This window comes from Miniopterus schreibersii (assembly GCF_964146895.1).
Source record: "Miniopterus schreibersii genome assembly, chromosome: 1".
NCBI lineage: Eukaryota > Metazoa > Chordata > Mammalia > Chiroptera > Miniopteridae > Miniopterus > Miniopterus schreibersii.
The window spans coordinates 156944411-156970560 of record NC_138101.1 but is presented as its reverse complement, the minus strand read 5'-3'; the positions used below and the strand labels follow the sequence as shown (position 1 = coordinate 156970560).

Sequence of the window (26150 nt, the reverse complement as noted above, 5' to 3'; positions counted from 1 at the left end):
CAAAATGTGACACATCCGGCAATGATGGTTTCGCCTTTTGTATCCTCTTTATAAGCATAAGATTTGTATCCTCTTTAGTAATAATTTTTATGGGTCTCTAAGAGGAAGAAAAAATGAAAAATTAAGAAAATTCTCACCGTTAAAAGCTTCTTTCCTACTTAAGGTAGATCTCTTGCCACGGTTTATTTGTGTTTCCCAGGGGAAGATAGGTTAGGTTCCATGGAAGCAAATGTGAACACCATATCCCTTGGTCTTCTTTTAGCTCCTCCAAAATACAGTTTCTAATATTCACAGGACGTCCAAGAAACTGTCTCAGGCTCCTCCTTAATTTCTGCAAAGTAGAGAGCAGTGAGTGGCTTTATCACTCCCCTTTGAGCTTCCTGCTCTCAGATAAAAGAAAGAGCAGGCTCAGGTGGGTGTCATTCAGGAGCATATTTTCAAGAACAAGTCATTCAGGGAGGTGAGTAGGCCAGGAAAAAATGCTGTCAGTATCTGAGGAGGAGAGCCGCTGTTTCAACCAGGACAGCCCAGTTTGTGTCCACGCTCTCCTGCCAGGAAACGATTCATAAAAACCTGTCGATGCTCATATAAGAGCTTGAAAGCTTCCCCGCCCCCACCCCTTAACAAAGAATCATAGAAACACAACAGATATTCCCTGTGCCTTCCCCGGCCTGGAGTCCAAGTGTCACTCCTCTTATGTTCCCTGAGCGTTACCAGAGTAAAGCAATAAAAAGACATTTCTTTTGTTTCTTTTGTGGTTTTTGCTTTGCTTGGGGGGGGGGGGGAATTTTGTACTTTTTTTTTTTAAAAAAAAAAAAGGTCAATGAAAATGAGAGTTTGTTCTTCAAATGGGAAGTCCTCGAAAAAATCCACTTGCCCGTCTTTCCATGACTGTTAATAATCTGTACGCGGCAGAAATACCCGCAGGGTTCCAGACTGTCCATCTCCCTCGTGAATATCTGCGAGGCCGGGGTTCCTGGCGGCCTGAAGAATGGGTAGCGCTGTGCGCAGGCGGCCTTCAGCGAGGGCCCCGCGGGGCGACCTGGGCAGTGCCGGGTGGAAGGCGCCTCTTTCGAAGCCGCTGGCATTGTCTGTCACTGTTTGCCTCACCCCGAACCACCCCTCCCCATGTAGCATCCTGGCCAAATATTTGAAATAGCAAATGTAATAGAAAGGACTTCAGCAGGTATAAAGTTAAGTAAATAACTGAACAGCTGTGTGTGGCGGGAAGGGAGAGACGGCGCTACATTATTAGGGCAGTGGCTTCCACCCCAGGGCGGGATGAAGGGGGGGATTACTAAACTCAGAATTCGGGAAGAAAGGTACCAACAAGCTGGAACCCAGCGATCTGTGCGGGGCTGGCGCTCGGCTCTCCCAGGGGCAGCCCCTTCGGCTGAGACCCAGGCCTCTCGGGCGCCGGCGGCGTGTCCCTCAGCTGTCACCGTAACCCGGGCTCCGCGCCCCTGCAGGAAACAAGCCCCACCGCGAAGCGAGGCGTAGGCCGGCGAGGCTCAGAGGCAGGAAGCGGGCAGGAAGCGGGCAGGAAGCGGGCAGGAAGCGGGCAGGAAGCCCCGCCCCCAGCCTCGTCACCTCCCTCTAGCGCCCCCTGTCGGCAGAGCCTAATAGGCAGCCGCTAGCGAAGCGCTAGCATGGTTTGCACGGTGCCCCTTCCAGCAGGGCCCAGCCAGTGCTGGGGGCTGGACGTCCCGTGAAGACGAGATTATACTGACAGAGATCGGGCAGGGGGGCCGTCTTCCTGCAAGAACTGTTTACGCAGCCCCCGATACAGCGTAGGGAATTTGTTTATTTATTTATTTATTTATTTATTTATTTATTTATTTCATTTTTTATTTTTATTTTTATTTTTTTGTACCTCTCCAGCCTGTTTCTAACTGTAGATGAAGACAGTCCAATGACAGGGAGCCATAAAGAGTCATGTGCACCCCGCTTTTATTGGCCCCACTGCACTGACTCTGTTTTCTGCCAGCTTGGTCACTCCGATTCTGAGCAACTCTCTGCTGTTGAGCCGTAAAATCTCTGAGGCCAAAATGATGAAGGGATGAATACCTGCTCCAGTATCAGAATCTAGAAAAATCGCTCCCGTTTATATCTAACTTTTCTTTGATGTTCTCCACACAAAGTCCCACCTTCCCATAAAAACCACACATCACAGAGTCTCTTAATAAAGAGAAGGTGTTTTGAATATTTGATTTATAAGGGAATCAAAAGAAGTATCCACTCTTAATTGCTAAATAGGCTAACATCACATTCACAAATTGTGTGAAATATATTTTGTTGAGATAACCTACATGATAGTAACACCAAGTAGGTAGTATTACAGGCACACCTGGGCTTTGGCAGGACAGAGGTAGGTCTGAATCTTGGCTCTGCTACTTTCTAGCTTTGTGACCTCGGGCAAATCCTGTAATCTCTCTGAGCCTCGGGGACTTCTTTTCTGTGATTTAGGCTAATACCACATTGTTTGCGGGTAGTTTTTATCGCTCGCTCTACTACCAGTCAACGTAAAACGTATAAATACGTTTCCCACATACAATGTGATACTAATACCTATTTTATAGGATTGTTGTGAAGCTTAAATAAGATAACACATATGAGGGACTTGGCTTATACCTGGCATATGCAGCCCCTTGATGATGGTTGCAGTTAAAGTGCAAAATACAAAGGCCTACTGTACTCACAATATAGCTCACGGGTACAAATAGCACTCTTGAACTCTGGACCAAGTTGAAAGTATTGATGCTGATGATGTGCCTAGAAGGGCAAACCAGGGAAAAGACATGGAACTGTCCCCTTATTTGTGCTCTGGAGAGACTCAGTTGTAAGCACTGCACAGAGCAGGGATGAGCCACAGCTGGCTCCAGGGAAGTGTAGGAGAGGGAACAGAATGGCTGGAGCCAGGCAACCTGCAGAGATCAGGAGGGCATTTGGAAAGATGGTCAGCCTGTTCCACACCTTAACTTTAGGCTGGCCTTGAAGTTGGGGTACTCACAAGACGGAAGAAGGGCCCAATCCAACAGTGCTGGAGAAGCCAGAGAAGTTTCAAGGCAGGAACCCAGACCCAGGATATGAGGTCCTTCATTAGGGTTTCTTTTATTCCTGCTGAGGCCCAACAGCAGAGCCAGATGAGCCTGGAGGCAAATGTATCCAAGAGCCCAGGATTACACAAAGATATTTAGAAGTGGATCATCCATGTGGATCTAGAAGAACCCAGTGGAGCTTAGTGATAACTCCAATGGGGGGATTCATTAACCACCTGGTCCCTGAGGCTGTCATACCATAGAGTCCCAGCAATAGGGTCAGAGGACAGCCCACACAGCAGGGATCCAACCACCGCAAACAGAACTTACACACTGGCCTTTGCACACTTTTACTTATTTTATTATGGCAACGTATGCCTCTGCTAAGTGTCAGCTTTGCCTTCTCAGCACTCTTTATCTCTATTGTTTGTCTCAGCACTAGGGTCATAGATATTGGCAGAATTCCAAGGCTACCCACAAGAGAAAGGTCATAGATAATAACAAGGACAGCACCACGGACCAGAGAAGAGGCCTTGACTCGGAGAGGCAAGCAGTGAAAAAAGATAAGCAGGTACAATCCAAGTTAATGTGTTACTAGATGGGCTGGAGCTGGGGTTTGAAAAAGACTGAAGAGGAAGACAGAGGAAGGGGTTCTCTGAGCCCTAACCTTGTTTAATGTTCATTGTCAGTGAGATCTTAGCAAAGACGGGGCTATGAGAAGTGGTTAAAAGATCCAATATGATCAACTTTGTTTCCAATCAGGGTTGTAAAATGAAGCTCACACTCAGCTGTGGTTTCCTGGCTGGCAGGGGCACTCTCCAGCCCCTCCTCTGAGCGCCACTCACCCTGTGCTCCCGATGCCCTCCCTCCTCATGCACACACTCCAGGTGACCTGGAGTAAAAGAGGAGATACTCAAGAAAGAAAAGAAAAACGTAAGAAACCCCACAGAGCTCAACAACTATTAACTCACTGAAATAAGTAATTATTACAGAGGAAAATTCTGAAAGTAAGCAAAACAACAATCTTCGCAGATGAAATAAAGCAATTTGCTCTACAGGCAGAGAGGGCAATAACAGCCATGTTTTTGGGCCACCTCACAAACTGGTCACAATGCACCTGTCCTCATTGAGGTGTCATGAGGTCAAAGACTGTGTCTGACTCCGCTTTGCCTCCCACAGTAGCTAGATGACAACTTGCAGATGGGAGATTCACCATGAATGTTTTCTGAATGAACAGCTTCCTCAGAGTTCCAGGGAGGGTCCTCTAAGTCTCGGAGCCTTGGAACCATAGCTTACTAATATCTACTGGAATAAATGCACAGAGGCTTCCTGAAGTAAGCTACACACAAAAACACAATGACACAGAGTTGAAGCTAATTGAAATCCAAACAGCACTAAAGGGATTAATTTTGCTCAGGAAATTTCTGAGAAGTAACACTCCCAAAAATGAGATTTGGAGGCCTGTTAATGAGATTAAGGTGCCTCCTATTGTGTCATTAGGAAGTAGCCTTCTAAAAGGAACCAATAACAAATGGTATATAACATGGAAGCATTTTGTGCATTCATCCCATTTAACAGTTGTTGATTGAGGAAGCTGCTAAGTTTTAAATGCTAGAGAAACCGGTTGATTAAGAAAGTCCCTACTCTCAAGGTGCTCATAATCTTGTGTGGGAAAAATATTTGGAGATAGATTATAATAATGCCATGTATGAGTGCAAAAAGAGATATGCATTGGATGTAATGGAAGCCCAGATGTTGAAACTAAAAAGGGAATGGTTAGAAATACAAGTGCCAACAAGTGAGAAGGGTCTTGGCTAGTGGTTACAAGAGGAACAGATACATAAGTTAAAAAAAGAAATGTCCCCCGAGGGCAGCCATTTGGGAAAAGAAAGTTAGAACCCTACTATGCACTATAAATACATTTCCTATTGAAATCTAAAAAGAAAACAGTTCTAAAGTTTCCAGAAAATATATAGCATATTTTTATGATGCCTAAATTGGCAAGATCTTTTTAATGTCACACCAAAACATTATAAACAGAAAGGAAACAGATTTGACTATATGGATACTATAAACAAAAATATCATTGAAAGTGTGAAATGAGACTTCTGGGTAAAGCTCCTTAAAAGGGAAAGTCCAATCCCTCCTTCCTGTCTTTCTTTCATTATCATGGATGCAGATGAATAGTTGGAGCTCCAGCAGCTATGGAAGACCTTGAAGCAACACTGAGAACGGAAGTCGTGAGCTGAAAAATAGCAATACCATGGAACCATTTCACCAGTTCTGGACAATCTACCTCTGGGCTTCATTTTTATGAGAAAGAAATATATTTCTACCTTATTAAGCCACTACTTTTTCAGGCCTCTGACATGAGCAGTCACTCACAAATTTTTAACTCACACAGAAGCTATTTCCTAATTGAGGGACATTAAGAATCACAGATATGGCCCTGGCTGGTGTGGCTAGGTTGGTTGGGTATCACTTCGGGCACCAAAGGTCACAGGTTCTAATCCCAGTCAGGACACATGCCTGGGTTTCAGGCTCGATTCCCAGTTCAGGGTGTGCAGGAGGCAGCCGGCCGAAGTTGTGCTCTCACATCAATGTCTCTCTCTCTCTCTCCAAAAATCAATTAAAAGTCTTAATTAAAAAAAAGAATCACAGGTATAAATCACAGGTATGAAAAAGGCACATGTTTCAGGAGAGTAAAGAGAAGCTACTCTGAAGCCTGCAGGGTACAGAACAGGAGCTCTACTTCCCATTCTCCCCACTGCCACCTCACCCATCCCCACACCACCACCACCACCATTTTTTGCTTCTGATTTAAAAACACATTTCAGGAAAAAGTCTGAAAATGAATGCACTAAAACATTAAGCACAGTGTTCAGGGCTGTGTGATTGCTCCTGGTTTTCAGTTTCCCCTTTTTGTCTCCTCAGGTTTATAACTTATCTAAAATGTACATGCATTATATATTTTTTATTTTTTTAAAAACATATTTTAGAGATCCAAGATGACGGTGGACTGAGTGGAAGTTACACTGACACTCTCCCGGGACCAATCTGGATTTACAACTAAAGCATAGAAAAACCATGCTGAAAACTAACTGGAGACGAGCTGGGGAGCACCCTCATAACCAAGGAGGAAAAGTGGAGACCCCACAAAGACTGGTAGGACGTGTGGACGCAAGAGGGCTGGCTGGGCTCCCACAGGCAGCAGCTGAAGGTCCGGAGGGAGATCTCAGCTGTGGGGGTTCCCACTGTGGACTCTGGGGCCTAAACCCCAGGGGCTGGGCTTCCCAGCCAAAGCACCAGCACTGAGAAAGGTGCCCACATAACATCTGGCTGTGAAAAGCAGCAGGGTTTCTGTCTGCCAGGGAGAGATGGCTGGATCTGCAGGCACCCTCTTAAAGAGCCAAAGCACAAAGTTTCATGTGCAGCCGCTCACCTTGGGCTACAGCAGAGGGAGGGCAGAGTGGACTGGAGCTGTGTGAGGAGAACCTAGGGTTGTGGGCTCTAGAGATAGAGCTCAGAGGGCACCCTCTGGATTCCTGTGCCGAGTTATTCCTCATACTGCAGAGGACATCTTTCATAGGCAGACATTTACCTTTCAAGCAGCTTTTGCCTGAGTGGGAAGCACTTGCCCCACCCTGCTAGAAAACCTCTGGCCCTACCCTGTGGAGTTTCTATAGCCTGAGGCTCATTAAGAGAATCAGATTAATCAGCCTGCAGCCAGAGGCAGACCTCAGAGTGCTTTGAGTCTTTGCCTGATCTACTTCAGGACCCGAGCCTTGGAAAAGCAGACTTTGGTGTGCATCTAGGTCCTGTCCAAATGCACCCAGCACCAGCAATGGAGGCCTCAAGCTTGGGGTTGTTGATAGCCCCAAACAGGGTACTCAGGGCCAGTCACAAACAGCATCTGACATTGGCCTGTACCAGAGATCCTCCAAAAAGACTGAATGAAAGTCCTTGCAGATCTACCTAATACACAGAAACAAACACAAACAGGCAGCCAAAATGGGGAGACAAAAAAACAAGCCCCAAATGAAAGAACAAGAGAGGTCTCCAGAAAAAGAGCTAAATGAAATGGAGATAAGCAATCTAACAGATATAGAGTTCAGAATACTGATTGTAAGGATGCTCAACAGCATGAAAAAAGTTATGGAAACTATGAAAAATGACCAGTCAGAAATGAAGAATGACATAGCAGAAATAAAGAATACATTGAAAGGAATAAACAGCAGATTAGAGGAAGCTGAGGATCGGATCAGCGAATTAGAAGGGATGCAAGGCTGTTACCATCTTCACAAATCAGTAAATGTGATACATCACATAAACAAATTGAAAGACAAAAATCACATGATCATATCAATAGATGCAGAAAAAGCATTTGATAAAATCCAACACCCATTTTTGATAAAGACTCTCAGCAAAGTGGGGATAGAGGGATCATACCCCAACATAATAAAGGCCATATATGACAGACCTACAGCCAACATCATACTCAATGGGCAAAAACTAAAACCATTTCCCTTAAAAACAGGAACAAGACAGGGATGTCCACTTTCACTACTCTTATTCAACATAGCACTGGAAGTCCTCGCCATAGACGTCAGACAGGAAGAAAACATAAAAGGTATCCAAAATGGAAAGGAGGAAGTAAAACTGTCATTATTTGTAGATGGCATGATATTGTACATAGAGAATCCTAAAGGCTCCACCAAAAAACTACTAGATTTAATAAATGAATTCAGCAAGGTAACAGGATACAAAATTAACACCCAGAAATCGATGGCATTTTTATACACCAATAACGAACTTTCAGAAAGAGAAACTAAAAAAAAAAATCCCATTTACCATTGCAACTAAAAAAATAAGATACCTGGGAGTAAATTTAACCAAAGATGTAAAAGACCTTTACTCAGAAAACTACAGAACACTGAAAAAAGAAATAAAAGAAGATATAAACAAATGGAAAAATATATCATGTTCATGGATTGGAAGAATTGACATCATTAAAATGTCCATACTACCCAAAGTAATCTGTAAATTCAATGCAATCTCTATTAAAATACCAACAGCATATTTCACAGATTTAGAACAAACACTTTGAAAACGTATATGGAACCAAAAAACACCCCGAATAGCCACAGCAATCCTGAGAAAGAAGAACAGTTGGAGAGATCACACCACCAGATATCATGTTATACTACAAAGCCACTGTAATCAAAACAGCCTGGGGCTGGCACAAGAACAGACATATAGATCAGTGGAACAGAACAGAGAACCCAGAAATTGACCCACACCATTATGGTCAATTAATATTTGACAAAGGAGGCAAGAACATACAGTGGACTAAAGACAGTCTTTTCAATGAATGGCATTGGGAAAATTGAACAAGTACATGAAAAAAAATGAAACTAGACCACCACCTTACACCATACACAGAAGTAAATTCAAAATGGATAAAAGACTTAAGTGTAAGACATGAAACCATAACAATCCTAGAGGAAAACATAGGCAGCAAAATCTCAGACATCTCTTGTAGCAGTATGTTTGCTGATACATCTCCTAGGGCAAGAGAAACTAAGGAGAAAATAAACAATGGGACTGCATCAAACTAAAAACTTCTACACAGCAAAAGAAACCATCAACAAAACGAAAAGGGAGCCCACTGTATGAGAGAACATATTTGCCAATGACACATCGGATAAAGGGTTAATATCCAAAATATATAAGGAACTCATACAACTTAACAACAGGAAGACAAACAATCCAGTTAAAAAATGGGCAAAGGACCTAAATAGACACTTCTCCAAAGAGGATACACAAATGGCTACGAGACATGAAAAAATCATCAGAGAGATGCAAATTAAAACCACAATGAGGTATCACTTCACACCTGTCAGAATGGCTCCATCAACAAATCAATGAACTACAAGTGCTGGCGAGGGTGTGGAGAAAGGGGAACCCTAGTGCACTGCTGGTGGGAACGCAGACTGGGGCAGCCACTATGGAAAACAGTGTGGAGGTTCCTCAAAAAATTAAAAATGAAGCTGCCTTTTGACCCAGTGGTCCCGTTTCTAGGAATATATCCTGAGAATCCTGAAACACTAATCAAAAAGAATATATGCACCCCTATGTTCATAGCAGCGCTATTTACAATATAGCTAAGATCTAGAAACAGCCCAAGTGCCCATCAGTAGATGAGTGGATAAAAAAGCTGTGGGACATTTACACCATGGAATACTATGCAGCTGTAAAGAAGAAGGATCTTGTACCCTTTGTGACAGTATGGAAGGACCTGGAGAATATTATGCTAAGCGAAATAAGCCAGGCAGAGAAAGATAAACATCACATGATCTCACTTATATGTGGAATCTAAAGAACTTAATAAACTGATGAGCAGAATAGATTTAATGACGTGGAAGCATAGGTCAGACTGACGAATCTCAGAGGGATGGAGGAGGGCAGATGGGTGGAGGGGCAGAGATTAACCAAAGAATTTATATGTATATATGCACAGCCCAAGGACACGGACAATGGTGGGGAGAGGGACTGGGGAGGAGGGTGGGGTGGGGTGGAATGAGTCACTGGGGAGAAAAAGGGACATCTGTAATATTTTGAACAAAAATTTAAAAAATAAAATAATAAAATATAACCTACGGACTCTAATCAGGCCCCCGTTCACAATAAGTGGCAATAATACACGTGGCCTATACAACTGTGCAAAGATAAATGGCATCTAACACCAAGCTGATCCAATTATTCATGTGGGGAAATTTTTTTCCAATTAACGGACTAACTTTCTTATTAGTTCTGTGTTAGAGAACAATAGCAGCAACAAAAAAACCCAAGGAGAGGTTAGTTGTGAGAGAGGACAGAACTGCCACTGGAAGAAGGCAGAAACATACCCGAGAAGCAAACAGAATTGATTATGGGGAGATGAGGCAAAACCTGCCTCAGGTCAAATGAATGGCAGAGCCCTGAAGCCAGCCAAGGCCCGCAAGACACTAAAGCCAGAGGAAAGCAGCCCGCAGCGACTGCTCTGGGAAGGTGTTGATTGAGGTCAGAAAAGCCGGGATTAACTGGCACTCCCTTCCTCATGCCTGTTAATGGAAATGTTTTCTGTCCTGTACTTTGCAATGGAAATGAAGAGGGAACAGAGTAACATTCGGGATTTATGCACAAAGTCAATTTCCAGGAACTGTCCAGGCCCATTCACCCTGATTTCCAACCTCTTTTAAAACTATTCCCCTTCTGCTCTGTGTCACTTTTATAAGTGACTTGGCTCCTCTGGGCCTGTGTAGGAATCCTAACCCCTAACCCAGAATCTGCAAAACCAGCTTTTTCAGTTCAGAAAATCTGTGACCCTGCTGCCTGGTGTTTTTGCCCTGGGGCAACATGCCAGAGTCGTGTTCAAGAATCCTTATGTGGACTTGTAGAGAGTCATGTTTTTAACTTTTATGAAAACTATACTTTAGCATGATGGACTTTTCCTCTCCAGGCTGGCATGGCCTAGGGTCGTCATTGTGAATATTGGGTGTGATGGCTCCTGGCTTTCAGATTTGGTTTCCAAGCCTTCTCAAATCTATCTTAGTGGTGCCTTTAAATTCTTCCCGTCTCTCACAGCCCTCCCCTCTTCTCCCTATTGTCACTGATCTAGCTGGGCCCTCATTTGCACGGGGACCACTGTAATCTCTCTCCCACTGGCCTCCTCACGTCCAGCCTTTGGCACCTTCCTTCCACCCCAGGTGGGGATTAGGAAGCATCTCTCGACAAAATACACTGAACATGTGTCAAAATTGTACTTAGCTCACTATTTATTTTTTTTAAAATCCTTACCTGAGGATATTTTTTCCATTGCTTTTCAGAGAGAGGGGAAGAGGGAGAGAGAGAGAGAAACATTGATGTGAGAGAGACACATCAATTGGTTGCCTCCCACACTTGCCCCAACTGGGGTAGAGCATGCAACCAAGGTATGTGCCCTTGGCTGAAATCGAACCCAGGACCCTTTAGTCCGCAGGCCAGTGCTCTAACCACTGAGCCGAACAGACTAGGGTTTGACTCACTATTTAAAGAGAGAAGCAGTAAGATGGTAAAGCTGGCTCAGATAGCATCTTGAGAAACTGACTATGTGTAGGCATTTATAAAGGAATGTTAAATCAAGTTCCTAGGTTAGATATGAAACTGGTCTATGCCCTACCAGATGATACAAAGCTGTAACATTTAGGGATATCTCTTCTGTTGGGCAGAAATTATTTGCATCTCTACTGCACAAGATCTGCAAATTAAGAAGTAACTTTATGGAGTCTGAGCCCCTAATTAATAGCAAATAGCAGCGTCAAACAAATGTTCATTCTTCTAAATAGTGGTTCTCAACCAGGGGCGATTTTGTCTCCCAGGGGACATTTGGTATTATATATCTAGAGACATTTTGGGCCACAACTCAGCAGCCCAAGGTAGGGAGGGGAGGGCTGGCATCTAGTGGGCAGAGGCCCCATGATGGTGCAAACATTTTACAGTGCACAGGACGGCCCCACAGCAAAGAACAGCCCTGCCCCAAATGCCAGTAGTGTGAAAGCTGAAGCCCTGCTCTGAATATTAATTAACCTTTGTGCCAGTTTGTTAAAGAAAGAACAGCCTTGGATGACCATGTGTCATTGCTGAGATATGTGGCTCGCCTTTGTTCCTCATTTCCAAGGTGTAAATCATTTTCCTTAATGATAAGTCAACTACCTGCTTTCAAAGGAAAGTAGACTTCTTTTTTTTTTTTTTTTTAATATATCTTTATTGATCTCAGAGAGGGGAAGGGAGAGGGAGGGAGAGAGATAGAAACATCAATGATGAGAGAGTCATTGATCAGCTGCCCCCTGCTCGTCCCCGCCGGGGACCGAGCCCGCAACCCGGGCGTGTGCCCTGACCGGGAATCGAACCGAGAACTCCTAGATCCTAGGTCGATGCTCAACCGCTGAGTCACGCCCGGCTGGGCTAGACTTCTCCTTTTTACAAACATCTCCCCTGGGAATTTTTTAAAGGTTTTCTCCCTAACCTGAAGAACATCAGTAAAATGTTATTAAACAGAACACCCCTCCTCAGTTTCTGAGGGTTTTTGTCTCATTAAGATCTTCCTGCAATAGCTGTTCAAAGACTATGGGATTTTTCCAGGGAGCATGAACATGCCAGTAAATTTCTTTTTTAAAATATATTTGATGGGGGGGGGGGTGGAACCCAACCCAAAAAGATGTTCTGATGCACCTGCACCGGGGGAAGCTGGCAGAAGGGCAGAGAAGGGACAGAGCTGGGAAAAGACAGATGCCAATGGCCACCTCAGGAGACCCGGTCTGAACACGGTCTCCCTTGGTTTGGTTCGGGCTCTGGGGCTGCAGTGGCTTACCCGAGCCCCCTGCCCCAGCCTGCTCCCGGTTTCAGATTATCGGCCCTGAAGCACAGCTCTGCCCGTGCCACTCCCCCACTAAGAACAAATCCCCAGGAGCTTCCCTTTGCATGGGCCCCGAGACCAAACCCAGGCACCTCCACTCAGCAGCGAGGCCCCCTCATACCTAACTCCCAGGCTGACTCCCAGGCCCACCTGCCGTGGAAGCCGCACCCCCTTCCACCTAGGGCGGGTGGCGGGCTTGCCCACACCCGTGTCCTTTCTTCTTGCATGTTCATTTTTGACCTCTCCCTCATCTGCAGGTATCAAGAGGCAGCAATCAATAGATCTGCCGTGCTAGATAAATATTCACTGGCTCCAAAATAAGTATTTCTAGCGTGAGAAGGCAATGTATGATCATCTACAGCATGTCTTCTGTGACACATTTTTAATAGGGTTTTTTGTTGCTTTTTCATTTAAAAAAAAAAAAAAAAGTTATTTTTTAACATTTAAAGGTTTTCAGACCCAGTTTCAGCATGGAAGGGAGATTCCTCACACCAACAAACAATTCTCAAACAGCAGCAGCGTCTGAGAATTCAACTCAATTCTGATACTATCTACCTGGAGATAACATCAGATTCCACAGGTGCAGGGGTCCAGTCCAATAAGACTGTTCCTCCTCCCCCCACAAAACACACACTTCAGATGCAAGCCCCGGCTACCTGTTCTTCTGGCCAACTGGCCAGATTGGAGGTCCCAAGGTGCGCCCTCCCTCCCCCAACTCAGAATGACAATTGCAAGTCCAGGTTATTACCTGCACTTCTAACTGACTGGCTATAAATCACAGGTTCCCACAGCCTCCTTGGGTTCAATTAATTGGCTGGAATGGCTCAGAGAAACATGTTACTTACTGGGTCACTGGTTTATTGTAAAAGGATATAACTCAGTCACAGCCAGATGGAAGAGACACATAGGGAAAGGCATGTGGGAAGGGGCCCAGAGCTTCCATGCCTGTTCCAGGTGCGCCACTCTCCACGAATCTCCACAAGGTCATGAACACCAAAGCTCTCGTAACCCCATCCTCTCTGGTTTTATGGAGGCTCCTTTACGTAGTCATGATTGATTAAATCACCAGCCTTTTGTGATTGATTCAACCTCCAGCCCCTCTCCCTTCCCTGGAGCATCAGGGGGGTGGGACAGAGTTCCAACCCTGTAATCACAGGGCTGTTTCCATTGGCAACCAACCCTATCCTTAGGTCCTCTCCAAAAAGTCACCTCATGAACATCACAAAAGGCACCTTTCTCACTCTCAACACTTGGGAAATTCCAAGAGCTGTGAGTCAGGAATTGTGGACAAAGACCAAATATATATGAGAAACATATATTTGATTACCTGAATGGCCAAATATATATTTCTTATAAATCACAATATTGCAGTCCACCCCCTGGTCTTCAAACAAAGATTCCTTACAACAGAACACTCAAAAAAGTCAAAAGGTACTGCATGTAACTAGCACCTCAGTCATTATCAATCTAGTTCATCATCATATACAAAAATGTCTCCCAGGGGAGGGCACAGTGGCCTCAGTAATACCTGGCTATACCCTTTCAGGCGCCTTGTATAATTATGCTAAGAGGCAATATTATTCTCTTGCTCTGAACCTTTTTCAAGATGTTAATATAATATTGGGTTTTTCTCATTACATAACCCATGATTCATTCCTTTACCCATAGTTAGTATTTTTCTCTTTTTCTATTTATATCCAAACTTTTCCACCTTTGAAAGGGACATGAGGTCCATCACTGTGATGGTCTATATTGCAGGCAGCAATACTCATCCAGCAAGTGCCACCCCCCCAGGTCGTCCCAGTTAGGATAGAGTAAGATTCCACAGGTGCAGAACCGGTGGGCTATCTTTACCATCAGACAGTGTAGCCGAATTCACTGTTAATCCCAGCTTTCTCAGATGGGTAGAAGGCACAACCAATCTCACCAGGCCCTTAGGAATTGTGATACAAAGGTTAAAAATGCAGTTATAGTTTCTTGCTTAGGAAACACCCCTGTTTATAGCCCTCGTAGTTTCAGCCCTGGTTCTCTGACCAATGAGTCAAGTAGGAGAAAAAAATTTTAAGGTGATATGTGGAAGAAAGAAACCAGCATTCTTCCTCACCCCCTCTTCCCGAGACCCACTGGAAAAAACAGAAATCCACCTAGAGGGAACATTCCTTCAGGCCTACTCGTGTTCATGTTGAGTGAGAGCACACTCGTGAAGGCGTGTAAGCCAGCCCTTCATGCTTTTCTCTCCTCCGTGTTTGACCGCCAACGTTTAAATTGCCCATTCTGGTTCTGTCAAAACTACTACTCTGAGGAGGAAATCTCTCTGCTCCCTGTCGAACGTTATGGGCTATAAAGTGTGACCCTTGGTCTGAAGAAATGATGCTCAACCATCCACATCGGTGCAATATCTTCTGTTCAGGTTCTTTCACAATACTCTGAGCATTTGCATCTACCCTCAACATAATAAAGCCCATATATGATAAGCTACAGCTACCAACATACTCAGCGGTAAAATTCTGAAAGCCTTTTCTCTAAAATCAGGAACAAGACAAGGATGTTCGCTTTTACCACTTTTATTCAGCATAGTATTTGAAAGTCCTAGCCAGAGCAATTAGGCAAAAAAATAAATAAAAGGCATTCAAATTAGAAAGGTAGAAGAAAACTATCACTATTTGCATGCAGATACATCATATGATATACGGAAAACACTCCACCAAAAAATAAAACCCAACACCCCTACCCCCCAAAAAAACCTGTTAGACCTAATAAACAAATTCAGTAAAGTTGCAGGATACAAAATTAATATAGAAAATAACTGCTGCATTTCTATACACTATTAACAAACTATCAGAGAGAGAGTTAGAAACATCAATGATGAGAGTCATTGATTGGCTGCCTCCTGCACGCCCCCGACTGGGGATCGAGCCCACAACCCAGGCATGTGCCCTGACCGGGAATTGAACCCCGATCGCCTGGATCCTAGGTCGATGCTCAACGGCTGAGCCATGCCCGGCCGGGTACAAGTGAATTTCTTTAGAAAAATTAGTAGTTTTTCCATTTTGGTTTGTATTAAAGAAATAGGGGGAAAAAACACTAAATGACCAAGTTAAAAGATCATGGAAGCTGAATTACTTTGGGTGATGTTCTTAACCTTTTCGAGTTAGGGTTGGGGATAGATCAATGTCCAAGAGCTACAGCCTGTGTGTCAATTATCTAAATATAGGTAAATGAGGAGGGGAAAAAGAGAGGGAGGGAGGAGAGAGAGAGACTCGTAATAACTTGGAAAGGACAATTAAGGGCAAAAGTTTACCCATCTTCTCACAAAACACAATACAAAATTATGTTGGTCTACCTTCAGTCTTTTTTTAATGCATAAAGTCATACTATGTACACAGTTATGTAGTCTACGATTTTTGCTTAGTAGTCTATGCTAGGCAGTGACTCATGCCATGAGGACCTCTTTGCAAACGTCATTTGAATGGCAGCATCTGCCCAAGAGTGTCAAGAGGTCCTCATTCATAGGCCCACTCCCGGACAGTGAGTTTTGCTACCTGTTTATTTGCATAACTAGGTGGAGACCGGGGACTTGGAGCAAAGAGGAGCAGAGGCATTGTCCTCTGCACAATGCAATTTCTTTGACTATTTGGTCTGTTTTTTTAAATTCTTATTTATTGATTTTAGAGACCAGGGAAGGGAGGTAGAGAGAGAGAAAAAAAACATCAATTTGTTGTTCCATTAAGTTATGCATTCACTGGTTGATTTTTTTTTTTTAAATATATCTTTATTGATTTCAGAGAGAGGAAAGGAGAGGGAGAGAGAGGACTAGAAACATCAATGATGAGAGAGTCATTGATCGGCTGCAGCCTGCAACCTGGGCATGTGTCCTGACTGGGAATCGAACCCTGATCACCTGGATCCTAGGTTGATGCTAACCGCTGAGCCACGCCCGGCTGGGCTCACTGGTTGATTCTTGTATGTGCTCCTACCTGGGGTCAAACCCACAATCTTTGACATATCAGGACTATGCTCTAATGAACTGAGCTACCCGGCCAGGGCTGACTATCTGGTCCTAAATTTCATTGTCCTAAAGCAGTAAAAATCAACCATCAGGAAAACGTTAAGTCTGATCATTCAAGGATTACCATTTCTCTATTTATTCTATTTTCTCAGTTCCTGAGACAACTATTTGTTTAAGCTCCCATGGGCTTGACCTGGCTGAGAGTTTTAGACAAACGAAGGTGTTACACTAAATAGCCTTGAGCAAATACATTAATAGATGTTATGCCCTTTTGTTCAAGAAGAAAGAGCTAGGTGGATAGACATCTCCTGGCCAAATAATAAATTATAAAAACACTCACCCAGCAGGATGGGGGTTGGGTGGAGGGGGGCAACGTGGGGCAGATGTGGGGGACATCTGTAGTAGTAACAATAAAAAATAAAAATAAATTTAAAAACACCCACCCAGATGCCCCCTCCCACAACGCTGCAGGAATTCTTCCCCACCCCCACTCTACAGACTATACTGTCCTAAACCATTCAGGATAACGATCGTAGCACTTCTCCCTTCCTCCCCACAGCGTAGCCCTTCAAGTCCAGTCCAAGCCCTCGCAGTGCCATTTCCCTGGTCCAAATGGCATCTAATATAGTCAAGTTCTGGGGAGGAGCTTATCTGAGCTTCAGCTTCCTCGTGTACAAAATGAGAGGAATATGACTTAGTCATATGGTTATAGGGATTTCTGAAATGTTTACTTCTGCCAAAAAAAGAAGTAAAGATCACAAGAAAGAAGTCAAGGTTTCTGTACGGGAGTGACACTGATACTCTCAAGTGAAGGAAGCTGGGACTTCCCGTCATACATGAGTTTCAGTCAACTTTGCCTTATGAAGCTGAGATAAAGGCACTGGGCCACTAAGAAGCCATTCCCCACTTTATCTAAGGGGCTGGTATGAGGGTGACTAAATCCAGTGAGGGAGAAGCCACCCCTTCTGATGCAGCAACTGTGGGAGTTTCAGAGCCGTGGCCACAGGGGACCCCTGAGGTGCACACCCTGCTTGCTCAGTACAATGCAGTGTGAGACACTCGTACAGACCCAGAATGCCTGGGTTCAAACCCCAGCTTCGCAATTTCTTAGCGATGTAACAATTGAAAGACTTATTTGCTATGTCCCCAGTGCCCTGCCCATAATAGGAACTCAAATAAAACCTGTTGAACCAGAGAATTAATTACTTCATTTGATTCTCACAATAAATAGAACTGTTTATCCAGGATATTTACATTTCTTGATTTGACACAATACATGCTCTGTGGTATTTTCCCCCATCTCTTCAGCTCAACACGCCTGCCTCCCTGAAGCATTTAAAGGTCCATCCTTTCCAAATGTGCTAAAGTGGGTTATCCCCACTCCCAAGAGTCCTCTGTCTCAACAACTCTTGTGAACCAAACACTCGCAGCAAATACGACAGCAATCTGACTCCTTTTCCGCTGCTTGATGACAAAAAGCAGTCAGTATGGAAACTCCAGCAATTTGACAACTGTTAGCAGGTCACGCCTTAGCGCTCCTGCCCTGTGACGGTTCCAGGGGAAAGTGGCACTTCATTGCCGTTTCCTGCGATAATTTCCACCAAAACATGAGGCTGTCCTGCCGCCATGCCTGTGCTCACCTGTTGTCACACAACAGGCAGGTTCCAGCAGGACACAAGGGCCTCGTTGTTTGACATCAAGGCCACACACATGGGCCAGTGATTCACAAGGAAGGATACAAGCCATTTCTATCATCTAGTCTGGGGCAGCGGTAGAGAAATATACAAAATACAAAATTGATTTAAAATGCTTGCACCCAAGAAGTTAAAGTATAGCAGGAAATTCAGATCATAAAGCCAGCTCATGATAAGTCAGAATGAAACAGACACTCAAGGGCAGTCCAAGCAACGTGCTGTGGAAAGGTACCTTGAAGGGAGAGGAAGACTGGTTTTGTTGGTTTGTGTGTTGAAGGGTAAGGATGCTTGGGTTAAATTGTGATAGACCAAGGGGTGTGGGAGGAATCAAAGATGCAACAGAAAAGGGATGGTTATTGGCGAAGAGAATGATGAGTCCCAGGCAAGAGGAGAGATGACTTGCTCCTTGGAGACACTGAGGCATGAGTTGAAGAGAATGCAACAGGATGTGTTGGCATCTTCCTGAGGAAAGCCGATGCCACAGCCTTCTCGGAGAAACAGAATAGGTCACTGAGCGAGTGATGGCACATGGAAGAATCATGGTGCAAATGAAAATAATTCCAGACAGCTGGAAAGAATAAAATAGAGGTAAGTAAGGGTAAATTTTAAAACCATCAAACAGCATTTAGGGTTCAGCCAAAGGCTGACTACATAACTTTGTAATGAAGTCAAGCAACATGGTTCGATGTTTTTGTTCTATCAGCAATTTTTACACAGCCTGTGGGCACATATAGAAAGTTTGGAGCGAGGTTAACCTGAGATGGGAAGTTGTCTAGGCTCCTGAGAAGAAAATCAAGGGTGAGAAGAAGGGAGGAAGTAGATGAGCGTAGAGAAATGGTTGAACACGAGGTCCACGCTGGGTAGGGAAACAGCGAAGCCAGCGGGGACTGAGGCATTGGGAGACTAAGGAAGAGCTGCGGAACCAGAAATTGAAATGCTGTCGCAGAGCAGGTGTGCGAGAAAGGGGGCATCAAAAAGATAAAAGGTCACCGGCAGGGAAAAGAACTTCAGGGTTTGTCACTTTAGTTCTGCAAGAGGACCTGTCCAAGTGGGTTGCTAAAGCGGAGAGGAGGAAGACACAGTGAGGCCAGGTGCTGGAGAAGTCCCTCATCTGGACACTGCGAACCACCCGGATGACCATCAGGGACAGAGTGCTAGGAAAGCCTCAGATTCAGGGGCCAAGATGCTAAGGCATCTGCAAGACACCCGGAGGTATGAGCAGCAGGTAATGTGACTGGCTGCTGGAGGCCAAGACGAGGTAAGCAAATCACTGTCTGAAAGCAGAAATGGAGAGTAGAGAGGTGGAACATTCTCCTGGCTCCAACACGCAGGGGCTGGGAGGCTGTGGGGGGAGATGTTAAAAAGAAAAGAAAGGCTGGGCACACAGGGAAGAGTGAGGACAATGACAATAACAAAGACCTCCCAGTGCAAGGGGTGGGGGAGTCAGGCTGGGCGAGGAATTCAGGCCACTCAAGCAAAGGCCCTCACCTTGAACACCTCTGAGCCTCACGGCACCTCCCTCTCCCACCAGCCTTCAGCTGGCTTACTGAGACTCCAACATGAGATTTCCTCGAAGTTTTCCTCAAGTTACAGGATTTCAGCAGTGGCATCACTCTCTCTGCCCAAAGTGCCTCCAATACTCATTTTCTGGGTCAAGGTAACAGGTTTGAATTCTACAGAAGAACTTTCAAGTAATTACAGGTGTCCAGTAGGGAATGGCCTTCCTCTAAGTAACAATTGGAGGTACCTGGACGATTGCTGCATGGCAAGGGGCCCCTCTGTTGGGAAAAGGTTCTTGATAAGTTAACTACCAACAGGGACATGGTGATGAGGGAAAACTCTAGTAAGGAAAGATTCTAAGAACTGTCCTCAAGCAACTCCCTCATTTTTCTTCCTTTTACTTCGTTATTAACCGCCCCCCCCCCCCCACACACACACACCCTCAGTGCTAACAGGCTGCAAGGAGGCCATGTTAAGTAGTGTTTATAAGCACAGTTTGAATCTCAGATGCAGCTGTGCTCTGGTCCTAGTTCTGTCGCTCCCCAGCTCCTGAGCAAATTGCATCATTTCTATAAGCTTCAGTACCTGCACCTCTAAAAGAGGGTGATAATGCCATTTACTTCATGTAGGGTTATTGTAACTGTTATGTGAAATGTAGTTTCAGAGCCTGGCATATGGTGTTTAGTAAATGGTAGGTGTTATTCCTGAAAATAACCATAGTAATATCAGTACTGTTAACACTAAAATATTCTACATGCATAAACATATTATACACATATTTATGTGCATTAGTACTGTGCATGTATAGCATATAGCAGGTCCTCAGGGAATGTTTGTTGAATGAATGAATGCATGCCCATGCACTTCTCCAGGGATGCACCAACCTAGTCATAGACATTAGAGGTACTGGGAAATTTGGTTTCTTCCTTCTTGCATATGAAAATTGATAGTTTTCCTGCAGATACATTTTTCCATTGGATGGAAGAGTTAACATGGTCACCCCTATTTGCCCTTATGACTAAGATTTATAAAGTCTACCACAATTGCCTGCTGCCTGGTTTTCATTGCCTGTGGACTGGCCACCATTCAGGTAAAATTTTTCTCCTATGTTCTCTTTTAGAAGATTTAGTTTTAGGTTTTACATTTAGAACTATAGTCCATTTTTAACTAATATCAGCACATAGCACAAGGTATAGATTGAAGTTCTTTGTGTTCGCATATATTCAATTGTTCCAGCACCATTTGTTGAAGAAATGAGCTTTTCCCCACTGGCCTGCCTTTGCTTTGTGAAAAACCAATTGACTATACATGTATGGGTCTATTCTGTCCCATTTGTCTATTTGTCTATTTTATAAAAATATCACACTGTCCTTATTATAGCTTTATAATAAGTCCTTGAAATCAGGTAGATAACATTGTTATCCTCATGTTATTGTTTTTAACAGTTTCAGTTACTCTAGGTCCTTTGCATTTCCATATTAATTTCAGAAGCAACCTGTCAACCTTCAAATAAAGTTTAACTTCTCTTTCAATTTAGATTCTCTTTCCTTTTCATCCCTTAGCTGCACTGGCAAAAGTTTTCAATACAGTGTTGAATAAAACTGTTAAGAGCAGATACCCTTGACTTGTTCCTAATCTTGGAAAGAAAGCATTCAATCTTCTACCACTGAATATGGTGTTAGCTATAGGTTGTTTTTTTGTAGATGTTCTTTATCGGACTGAGGATTCCTAGCATGCTGAGAGTTTTTCTGTTTTTAAAGCAGGAATGGATTTTGTCAAATGCATTTCCTGCATCTGTTGAGATGATTATATCTTTTTTTAGTCTTTAATATGGTAAAATACGTTGATATTAAAAAGTTAAACCAACCTTGAATTCCTGGATAAATCTCACACAGTCACAATGTATTATCCTTGTTACATGCAATTGGATTTGTTTTGCTCACATTTTGTTATGAATTTTTGCACCTATATGCATATGAAGTATTGCTGTGTAGGTTTTTTCTTGTAAAGTCTTTGTCTTGTTTTGATATCACAGAAACAATAGACTTATAGAAATGTCAAGTATTCCCCCTTTTTAATTTTCAAAAGAATGTGTATAGGTGTTATTTCCCCTCTTAAACGCCTGATTGAATTCAACAGTGAAGCCACCTGCTCTTGGAGATTGCTTTTGTGAAAGGGAAGGTTTTTAACTACTAATTCATTTTCTTTAATAGTTATCTATTTCTTCTTGGGTTAGTAGCTGTGTCTTTCAAGGCATTTGTTCATTTAGCCTAAATTGTCAAACTTATTGGCATAAAGTTGTTCATAATATTCCTTTATTATCCTTTTACTACCTATAGATTTTATACTGATGCCACATTTTTTATTCCTAATATTGGTAATTTGTCTTTTTTTTTCTGATTAGTCTAGAGGATTATCAATTTTATCTTACCAAAGAACAAGTTTTTGGTTTTTATTAATTTTCTCTATTTTTCTGTTTTCTATTTCACTGACTTTTATTCTTTATTGTTTCTATCTTTATGCATACTTTTGGGTTTCATTTCCTCTTTCTAGTTTCTTAAAGTAGAAGCTAAAGTAATTGACTTAAGACTTTTTTTTTAAATTTATTGGGGTGACATTGGTTAATAAAATTATATAGATTTCAGGTATGCAACTCTCTAATACACCATTTGTATGTTGTAATGTGTGCTCACTACCCCAAGTCAACTTTCTTCTTTTCTAATACAAATGTTTAATGCTACAAATTTCCTCTAATACAATGTTAGTTACCTTACAGATATATCAATAAGCATACGCTGTGTTTTCATTTTTATTTACTCCAAAAGTTTCTAATTTTACTTTTGTTTTCCTCTTCGATGTAAGGATTATTTAGAAGTATGTTAGTTTCTAAGTACTTGCAAACTTTTTAGTTGTCTGTCATTGATTTCCAATTAATTTCAGAAATCATACTTAAACATACTTAAATAATGGTCAGAAAACATACTTTAAATAATAAAGTTTTTTGCAATTTATTGAGAAAAGATTCAGATTATGGTCTACCTTCATAAATGTTCTATGTGCACTTAAAAAGAATGTGTATTATGCTTTTGTTAGGAATGTGTATTATGCTATTGTTAGAGTGTTCTATAATCCTTAGATCAAGTTGGTTGATATTTTTGTATCAGGGAAGAAAGAGCTGTAGGACCCCATAATGCTTCAGCCATTACTTAATTAGTTCATTGGCTAGAACTGGTCACATGGCCCTAACTAGCAGCATGGACTGGGAAATGTGGGGAGACACATGGATGTAACAATGGCCTTGCATGTTTCTTAGAATGGAGGTTTCTCTGAATAGCACCCCCAGGAGATGAGATCTGGAATCCTAATGTAAATGCATCATCTTATGAAACTTTCAGAGTGAAAGTGAACCTTAGTTTGCTATAAAGGCTGAAACCTGGGAGTAATATGTAAGCTCTTTCTGCTTTTAGTTCCTGCTGTATTCATTTGTAGTTAATTTGGACTAAATACCATACAAGTAACAATATTTTGCTATTTCATTTCTTTGATTGGAGGTGTGTGCTTTTTGTCCCATCTGCCCCTGGGAAGTTATAGGTATTAATCATCAAGTGTATTGACTGAGTTTTTAGAGGCAGGAAGAATAAGACAAGAGCAGAGATCACTGCTGTTTATTAATTTATACTTTGGAAATTCTTATCATTTGAGAGCCCTTTATAATCCTTTCTGGCAAATCTTTCAACAAAAATATGTTCAATTTGCAACAATACCCAGTGACCTTAGTTTCTAATAGAGACTGAGATCCAGCTGTCCAGATCAGAAGGCTGTGAGCAGTCCTGGAAGATGAAGGTGGGGCTGGGAATTCATATAACCCGATGCCTATTCTGTTGCTGGTACTGCAGATAAAAGGTACATGTGTATGTTTGAATATTTCCATTGGTCCAGCTGTCTATGACTCAGAATTTCAGCATTCACAATGAAGAAAAATGGCAACTGCTGGGGACCTGCTGAGCAGCAAGTCCTGCTCCTGTGACTGTCTCCCGTCAGCCCTCCCCAAAGGACATCCTAGGCCTCAGGACAGAGCCAAGGGTGCAGATTAAAACACAAGGCCACCCTGCAGATCTCAGCCCTAGTACTCAATCCCTGAAAACGTATCTAATGTGGATCAATTGGCATTTACCAAAGTTTCCCATTCTTCTTGGTTTCATCTCACACACACACGCGCACGCAGACACACCCATCCTCAAATGTTCTGTGACTGAGTGTGGGACAAATTTCTTCCATTCCCAGCCCCTCTCCTCTGGAATTCAGATCTGTATATAGGGTGTCCCAGAAAAATGTATACACACTTTAACAGCTGATAACTCAATTTTCACTCCTTTTCAGGTTTAACTGATTTGAAATAATGGGTGAAGACAGACTAGCTTTGAAGAAAGAAAACTTATCCTAAAGTGCCACTAGACTTGTTTTTATGGGGATATATAAAAGATAAAATTTATGGTCGATGTTCAACCACTGAGTCACATCAGCTGCGCTTGTTGGCTTTCTGAACCATTTGAAAGTCGGTTACAGACATGGTGCCTCTTCACCACTAATTTGTATTTACTAAAAATAGAACATTCTCTTAAATTACAAGGGTACAATTACCAAAATCTGGAGACTAACATTGATACAATGCTAATTTTTTTTCTTTTTTTTTGAGCACAGAGCTTTTCATTCAGAGGAGGTAGCAAAGGTTTGTGACCAGCCTCTCTCCCCATAGGCCTTCATCTTGTTCTGACAAAACTTGCAGAAGTTTGTGGCTAAGGAGAATATTAGGCTGTCGACAGCCACCAGGGAGAGGCTACTGCGTCACTGGTGTGAGGACATGAGGCTCAGGGGTGGATAGGTTATCTCCCACGTAACTCTAAAGAGCTGAGGCCCAGTGCAGCCCCTCCCAGAGTGAGGTCTGATGAGGCCATGGGCTTAGAGAGGAGGGAGAGCATGGCAAGATTCAGATTTTTGTATCTAATCTACAGATCTTATTCACATCTTGCCAATTGCCCTAATTAAGTCCTTAGCAAAAGAAAATTCTAGATCATGCACTGCATTTAGTTGCCACAGTTCTTTCATCTCCTTTCAATCTTAAACATTTTCGAAATCTCTGCATTTAATGGTATTGACATGTTGGAAGAGTACAGAGTACAGGGCAGTTCTTTTGCAGAATGCCCCTTACCCTGGATCATGTCTGAAGTTTCCTCATGATTTGATTCGCATTAGGTGCTGGTATTAGGAATGCCACAAAAGTGAAGGTGTGCTCTTCTCAGTAATGACACAGCTTTAAAGTGAAAATCTGCCCTATCCAGTTTTTCTCAGTGATTAGAGCGTCAGCCTGAAGAATGAAGGGTCCCGAGTTCAATTTCAATTCTGGCCAAGGGCACATACTTTGGTTGCAGGCCCTATCCCAATCCTGGACCAGCCGCGTGATCTCCCTCTCTCTCTCTTTCTCCCCCTTCCACTATCTCTGAAAAGCAATGGATAAGTTATCTCCCAAAGATATTCATTTGATTTGAAATGTTTCCAATACATAAAACAATGGTTTATTTTTGAACGTCTGGGAAATTGTCGAGTTCAAGGTTTATTACAACATCTGGAGTTCATTTTCCATCAGTGGTATCAGTAACATGACAATAATCAGGTTTTTATTATTATGAGACTCATTATCAACTCAGCAGCAATACAATATTGATTTAAGTTGGCACATTCTCACTTATCTAAAATAAAATAAAAGGTAATATGTCTTTCCCCTACCCCCCACTCCCAGACAAACCATATTCTCTCTTCCTTTGTTTAAGCTATAACAAATGAGAAGGTGATGTTGGAACTTTTCTATAAATTTTTAAAAATCCATTTACATCATTAGGTCAGAATTCAGTCACCCAATGTCCTACACTATTTTCAGACACAGCTTTTACATAGATTGCTTATGCAACCATCAAGATTATGGCAGATAATTAAGGTCAAAGAAAGATAAATTATATGACGTGTAATTTTAGAGTAATTTCATGTTGTAGTTATGAGTGTACTGATCAAAACTGATTATCCGTTTGACAGCTGCCAAATGGGATGGGGGTTGGGGGGATGGGTGTAAATGGTGAAGAGATTAAGAAGCACAAATTGGTAGTTACAGAATAATCATGGGGATGTAAAGTACAACGTAGGGAACATAGTAATATTCTAGTAACTATGTATGGTGTCAGACAGGTATGAGATTTATCGGAATGATCACTTAGTAAGTTATATAAATGTCTAATCACTGGGGTATACACCTGAAACTAATAATATTATATGTCAACTATAATTCAAAAATTAAAAAATGATTTAAAAATAAATAATCTATGTGTAGTAAATATAGAAATGTTTCATTAAATAGAACTTTCAATAAACCAGACCACATCTGGCTTTCTTACCTTTTTGGATAAACAGATTACTATATTAAC

At 42.6% G+C, this 26150-nt stretch overlaps 1 protein-coding gene across 4 annotated transcripts in view; it reads right to left on the bottom strand.

Moving 5' to 3' along the window:
- Window positions 1–26150, bottom strand: part of GCNT3 (glucosaminyl (N-acetyl) transferase 3, mucin type) — a 63363-nt gene that overhangs the window by 22031 nt on the left and 15182 nt on the right. For 3 of the 4 annotated variants that reach the window (XR_013998651.1, XR_013998652.1, XM_081134712.1), the window contains exon 2: window positions 138–331. The gene's annotated coding sequence lies outside the window, so the exon portion shown is untranslated. Of the gene's footprint in view, window positions 1–137; window positions 729–26150 lie in introns of those variants that run through there. The other variant, XR_013998653.1, reaches the window with a different exon arrangement.